This window comes from Lolium rigidum, chromosome 6 (assembly GCF_022539505.1).
Source record: "Lolium rigidum isolate FL_2022 chromosome 6, APGP_CSIRO_Lrig_0.1, whole genome shotgun sequence".
NCBI lineage: Eukaryota > Viridiplantae > Streptophyta > Magnoliopsida > Poales > Poaceae > Lolium > Lolium rigidum.
In genome coordinates, this window is record NC_061513.1 from 7,100,304 (window position 1) to 7,108,056 (window position 7,753).

Consider the following 7,753-nt stretch of genomic DNA (forward strand, 5'->3'; position numbering starts at 1 on the left):
ACAAATAAATACTAAGAATAAAAGACCCTCACCAGCCATCATCGCTCTCACGCTCACTCTCATACTCCGTCTCTTTCTCTTTCTCTTTCTCTGGCCCACTATCACTATCACTATCTTGTGAGTACAAAGTTGAAGGGTCGACGGGTGGAGGCTCATCATAATTGTCATTCGCCTCAAGTAACTTCTCGAGCATAGATATGTCTTTTAGATCCACCACCGACTCACCACGAGTTTCTGCATCGTTCCCGAGGTCCTCTTGAACAAACGGTTCTAAAATATATTCCCCGAAGTCCTGTTCCTCTTGATAGAAAATCCCCTCGTATGTCACGGGGTCAATGTTGTTGTAATCATCCTCAGAGGGAATCGGTAGGTTACCATGTGGCGATACCCGGAAGACGACTTCCCAACCCTTGAGTTCCGCTTTCTGGCATGGGTAGGGCAAATAATAAACTTGCTTGGCTTGGTGAGCCACAACAAAGACATCGGCTCCGCTATAGGTGGTTGAAGGCTTAACTTCAACTAACCCAATGGACTTATCACTTCTCTGCCCACCTATTGGGTCGAACCAATGACACTTGAACACGACGATATTGAGTTGCACGTTCGTACGATTGAATGTCAACTCGTATACACTTTGTAACCTTCCGTAGTAATCAAAGTTGTTGGCTCCTTTGGTGAAGACCCCAGTATTTATAGTTTTGGGATTCGCCCGGCCCTTCTGATGCGTCTCTGTGTGGAAGCGAAACCCATTCACATCATACTTCTCATACTTGGTCACCTCACGGCTACAACCTTGTGAAACACATTTCAACTCATCTATCATATCAACGTTTCTCTCACGGCCCTACAAGAACATTTCAAATTTGTTGTGTGCATTAGTTACGTGTAATAAGAGGGACAAGTCACATGTTGCAATGTAAGAGGACATGTTAGAAACATTACTTTTTCCATGAACCATGACACAAAGTTTTTATTAATTCCGGGAGCACCCTCTTTCAGTAGAGTGTCCATCTCCGAGGGTTGAGGCAATTCATCATACGGCCACATTTCATCCGTGAATTCGCTGAAAGGAGAAAATAAGCATTAGACCGAGACGAGGTTACTAGCTGCAAAGTAATTTGTTCACCATTTTTACCTTACGAATGGGACCACTTCCTTCATGTTCATAAGCACATATAGCATTATACAATCCTTCTCTTCGTTCTCCAATTTATATTTTGTTCCTTTACCAGCCTTGCCACCGGGGAATTGCCATAGTTGTAGCTTTGGGTCATTCTCGGGCACGTCGACATTGTAACGAGTGACCGGGTTATGCAGAGTGGGAACATCATCGGGATAGTACGTTGTCGCGGCATCTGCCATCTCCCGAAGGCATATTGCCTCAGCTATGCATGCTTCAATCTTGGCCTTGTTTCCAGTTATCTTTCGAATATACTTAAACTCTTTCTCAATACAGAACTGCCAACGAAACTGCACCGGGCCACCCAAGAGTGCCTCGTTGGCGAGGTGCACAATGAGATGTGCCATCGGAGTAAAGAAGCCTAGCGGAAATATCATCTCCAAATTGCAGAGCAACTCCGGCACTGTATCTTGTAGCTTTGCAATAACCTTGGGACATATCTGCTTAGCACAGAGCGTGCGGAAGAAATGGCTCAACTGCGCAAGCACTCGCCAGACTTTCTCGGGGATATACCCTCGAAGCATCACCGGCATGAGCCGCTGAATCCATATATGATAGTCGTGACTCTTGAGCCCGGTGACTTTTCCCTCGAAAGATTAACTCCCTTACTCATATTCGAGCAATAACCATCAGGGAACATCACGACGTATTTGAGCCACCTGAATGCCTCCTTCTTTTGGATGGAATCAAGGCAGAAGTTGGCATGCGGCTTGAACCAATTCTTTTGACGGCCAATAGGACGCTTCATGTGTAATTTTTCCCTATCACGAGAGGATCTCAACATCGACTCTAGCCTTGACATTATCCTTTGACTTCCCGGGAATGTTCGGGCATATGTGAAAGACGGACTCCGCGACATTCTTTACGAGTGTGCATCACATCGATGTTATGGGGAAGTTCGAGGTCCTTGTAATACTCGAGCTTCGTTAAGGCCGCCTCGTGAGTCCGAGTTGTGCGTTACACCATATCCCTCAAATTGAGGGCCGATTGGCGTCGGCTGCCGGCACGAGAGCACGTAGCTCGGCTTCAACAAGTGTACAATCAAACTTCGGCACATCTTTTTTTTCATGCACAACTTTGCCCTTCTTGAAGTTCTTTTTGTCTTCTCTAAACGGATGCCTCCTTTTGAGGAACTGTCGATTCGTGTCAAACGCAACATACTTGCGACCCTTCTGTAGCCAAAGGAACTCAAGCCGGTGCCTGCACACTGGGCATGGCCACTTACCAGCTGTACACCATCCGCATGTTAGGGCGTACCCGGGCATGTCATGCATGGTATACTTCAGGATGCAAGTGGACAAGTCCACGGAGTGTCCGCGTGTGCCTGCATTATCCGCACGCGTGCTAAGCAGGATTAGCAGGTTCCTGCATCCGCCTTGCATGCAGGCTAGGCAGGAATAGCAGATTCCTGCGTCCGCGTTGCTGTCTTGCTTCTCTAGCTAGATGTTTGCTGTTCGCGGCGTCGGCGACTCTAGATGTTTGCTGTCTTGCTTTTCTAAATGTTTCTGGACGATTTTCACCTACCTCAGCCACGAGGGAAAGAAAAAATCAAGGCAGGCTCTCATGGTGAAGACGATGAAGGCGAGCTCCCACGGCCGGAACGGTGCTGCCTCCCGGTGCGACGCGGCAGCCAGCGTCACGACGCTCTCGAACTCCTTCTCCCACGCCACCACGCCTCCAACCTCGCCGGCGTCAGCGGCGGCATCTGGGGCAGGGGCCAGCTCTTCCTCCCGGGTGAGGTTGAGGCGCACCGCGCGCCGCAGCGAGCTCAGGCCGGACGCCCTCGACCCCTTCCACGTGACCTCAGCCGTGACGACCCTCGGCTGGGTTGCGCTTCCCTCCTACTCCTGCGGCTGCTCCGCGGGCGGCGGTAGCCCCTTCGCCCGGCGCACGACTGCTGGGCCTCCTGCTCCGAGACGACCAACGACAAGAAGATATGAGCTGGGGGAAACAAACTGGATCCTAGGACGCTCGATTTGTTGGTCGATTTGTCTTCGAGGACGACGGGGAGGAGCAGGCTGGAGAGCGAAGGGGATGACGGCGAGCGAAGCCGGCGGCGGCGTAGGTGGGGATGAGCGAGGATGTCTTCGAGTTGGAGATGAACGCTTTGTGCGGGCCAGCCAACGGGCCTAGAAGAAGATGCAGGACCTGCCCGCAAACCCCACTTATTATTCGCAGGTGGTCCGCAAGGCCTCAAAACGTTTTTTTCGCGGCGCGGCTTAGCGGGCCTGCGGAAGCCTGCAGCCACCCTCATCCTGAGGTATATTGCAACCAAACTTTCATGTAGAAGTTTGTCTTCGATGCTCGGTCGTACGTCAATGTCCCGTGGTGCCAAGAGTGGTTCAAATCTTCCACAATCGGCTGCATGTAGACACTCAAATTCTTCCCGGGTAATGAGGGCCTGGAATGATCGGCGACGAAACATGGTCTTCCTCGTCATTAGGACTCCGGGAGGGAGATTGAGCGGAATAACAAACACGGGCCAGCAAGCTGTAATTGGCAGCCGACATACCATATGGATTGAAGCCATCCGTTGCTATCGCAATTCGACATTCCGAGCCTCGGCTGCCTTAAGCGGGTGTTTTGTATCGAAGTTCTTCCATGCCGTACCATCGGATGGATGTCCCATCTTCAACTTCTTGTTTTCGTCCACGAATCTCTTCCCATACTTGTGCCACGTCATCTGTTTGGCTGTCTCCTCGTGCATGTAAAGCCGCTGGATTCTTTTTATGAATGGGAGATATCGAAGAATCGACTTTGCGGTGCTTGACTCGCCTCACTCGACCATCCTTTCCTGTTACCTCTTCATACCTAGATCGCTTACGGATGGGACGGTACTTGTCCCCGCATACTCGTCTCCAAAATAGAACGCAGCCTTTCGGACAACGAGTCTATCCTTTGATAATCCATGTTGAGGTCCTTCATCATTCTCCTCGTCGCGTGCGGGCTTTGAGGCGGACAATGATCTTTGGGCAACATGTTACCAGTTGTTTTCAGACTTGCTTCAAAGCCCTCACGGGTGGTGTTGTACCGGGTCTTGTCGGCTAGACATTGGGAGATGGCATCGAGCTGAGAAATCGCGGCGCCCTCGTATAGAGGCCTCTTAGCCGCGGTAATCATATCATAGAAGGCCTTCGCGGTTGGCTCTGGTTCCTCCGGTTCTGGCGGCGCCTCCGGTTCTGGAGGTGGCGAATCCGGGACATCGGCATGGACGAGATCATCTAGAAAGTCTCTAATTCCATCGTACTCATTGCCATTGAGCCGCTGCCGCATCACCTCACCTCTGTCACGTTCGCGCTCATCAAAGTCGATTTCCGTGACGTACCCATGCATATACCCATATTGCAGAAGGTGTCTATACATTTCATCCTTCCCACGACGTTGACGCTTCACGCAGCGAACACGAGGGCAAAGTGCCCGAACCAGCCCCTTTGTACCACGCGCTAACTCATTCACTAGAAAATGGGTCTTCCTTGTCCACTCATCTGTTTTCTCGGTCGCACTAACACGCTCATTGTACATCCATCCATTATCAGCCATCCTCTCGCTTTATTGGGAGCCAAACCACAGACATAGCATTTATATCAAATAGGAAATTAAATGCATCATATTTTTATTTATTTTACCGGGCGAAACGCATGCATCAACCTACATCTCTACTAGGTGGGCTCCTAGCAGCCGCCGGATCCATAGTTGGCTACGTTCTCCATGCTCTACCCCGGTCCAAGTCGGAATTTCGGCAGCACCTCCCCGCTGCTCTCCCGATACACGTCTCGGCAAAAAGCCGAGAGGATGTGCATCCGGAGAACAACGGGGAGGCGCCGCCGAAATCCTGACTCGGACCGGAGTAGAACATGGAAAACGTAGACAACTACGCATCCGCCGACTGTCCCGTAAATGCCGCAAGCGTTACGGTTCAAAATATGCGGGCCACTAATGCATATTTATCCGCGTAACGCTCGCGGACGGGAAGTGACACCTAGGTTACGCAACTGGACTTGGAAAATGAATCTAGTGACATAAGAAAATGCGGAGAAGAAGTTGGAAATTTAGCTCACCCTCGGCTGAAGAGGAAGTAGTCCAACAACCGAGTGTCGATGTCGGCGAACGTCGAGAAGCGCGTCAAAGATCCGGGATCGTCACGCCGGGGTGCTCATGACGAGGCGGTCACGACATGGCCTATTACAAATTCACATTATTAGAACAAATTCACATTATTTGAACAAATTCACATTTGCATTTCTATTTCCATTATTAAACAAATTTCTATTTGTGATTCCTATTTCTATTTCTATATGCAATTTCTATTTCTATTTGCAATTTCTATTTAAATTTCATTTCTATTTCTCATTTGCAATTTCCATTTCTATTTCTATTTCTATTACTATTTCTTTCTTTCCATTACATATCAATTACACAATTAAATTTCTATTTATATTACAACAACTAAAACTAATGCAAAAAATAAAAAAATGGCTACCTTACTTGTGCTGCGGGGCAGGGCGACGGTGGCGCGGTGTGCTGCGGGGGAGAGGGCGGGGCGGGCAGGGGCAGGGCGACGGCGGCGCGGTGTGCTGCGGGGGAGAGGGCGGGGCGGTGCGGTGTGCTGCGGGCCGGGGAGAGGGCGGGGCGGGGCGGCGCCGGTGTGGAGGAGGGGCAGCAGCGGCGGTGGGGGGCTCGGGGAGGAGGGCGCGTGGAGGCGGAGGACGGCGGAAAGGGGAGATGGCGACGGGGAAGGAGGGCGGCGAGGGCAGGAGGGCGGAGGAGGGCGGCGTGAGCGGGCGCGTGGAGGCGGGGGAGCAGCTGGCGGTGGAGGCGGCGGGCTTGGGAGGAGCAGAGAGAGCGGGGAGATGGCGGCGTGCTGGGAGGAGAGGTACGGCTTGGGGAGGAGAGGTGCGACTTGGGCGGGCGCGGTCCGGCTCGACCGTGTCCGACCCCAAACCCTAACCCTTAGCTATGCCGAGGGCCAGGCTATACGCCGACGGCAGCCCTCGGCATAGCCCCCACCCCTTTTTTTCTTTTTCAATATATGTTCTATTTAAATTTTCTTAATGTAAATTATATTATAAAATATATTAATATAGTTCCATATAAATTTGTTTTAATCTTCTACATTCCCAAGCTATGCGCATAAATATTTTTACCATATCTTAACTTAATATTCCCCCCGGTAGACGAAACCCTAATCGAGTAGCCCCGCAGATCTACCCCTTTGACCGGCCTCCGATAACAGTTGAACTATGGACTTTTCTCTTACTTTGTGTTGTGTTAGGTCATCGGAACATGTAGTACCAATAATTACCCTATCTTACATCACTATTCCCTCCGGTAGACAAAACCCTAATCCCGTAGCCCCGCGAGATCTACCCCTTTGACCGACCTCCGATGACAGCTGACCCATGGACTTTTCTCTTCCTTTGTGTTGTGTTAGGTCATCGGAACATGTAGTATCAATAGTTACCGTATCGGCGCATCAATATTCCCACCGGTAGAAGAAACCCTAATCTGGGAGCCCCGCAGATCTACCCCTTTGACTGCATCCCATCGGGGGTCCCCCGGTGGGCATATGCCTCCATTTGAGCTTTTTTAGGTCATAGGTACATGTGGAAACAAGGATCATACCATATGATCTCAAGTTTCTCTCCGGTTCACCTCCGAGAGAGTTCCCCCTATAGATGCAGAATCCGCCTAAGTGTAGGAACCCCCGTCCGAGAAGCCGGACACACCCGGGGGTAGCCTTGGATATAAAACCATCTCAAATCACTTTTGTGCATTCCATGTGGACACACACAAGTTTTGGGGCCATTCCCTAGATCCGATGCTCGATTTCTGATGAAACCCTAATTCTGTTGACCGCGCGGTCTACCCCTTTGACTGCATCCCATCGGGGGTCCCCCGGTGGGCATATGCCTCCATTTGAGCTTGGTTAGGTCATAGGTACATGTGGAAACAAGGATCATCCCATATGATCTCAAGTTTCTCTCCGGTTCACCTCCGAGAGAGTTCCCCCTATAGATGCAGAATCTGTTGACTGCCAAAACCCACCGGCGGGCAGCGGCCTTGTCAACACCGTAGAGCCGGGAAGAGCCTAGAGCTGCGGCTGGCTGAGACCCCTCCGAGCGACGGCCCGCAATGCTCTTCTGGTCACACGCGGCGTTGCGAAGTGCAAGGGCGTGCCACCTGACCTATACCTGGTCGGGAAGGTGATGAGGATGCCTCGCTTAGTTTCTGCCGGGGCATACATGTAAACGTTAAATACGAGCCTCGATCGGCTCTCGGGTTATCTCGTGAATCGGCTCAAAGAGCCGATCCACCCATGATCCGTGCGGGGTGCACGAATACTTGGTGGTCCTGCTTGATCAAGATGAAGCTAATGAGATCTACGACGATTTAGGGTTTTCACCGCATAATCGGATCATCCTACTCCAGGTTGGGCCTTGCGGCCACGCACGGTGCTCGTAAGCCGATCCTAAACAAGGCCAAAAAACCAACATGAAGTTGATCCTAGGAACATCCCGTTTAGGACTTGCGAACGCCACCCTACGTGCCACCGGATCCTCCCCCCTTTGTAAG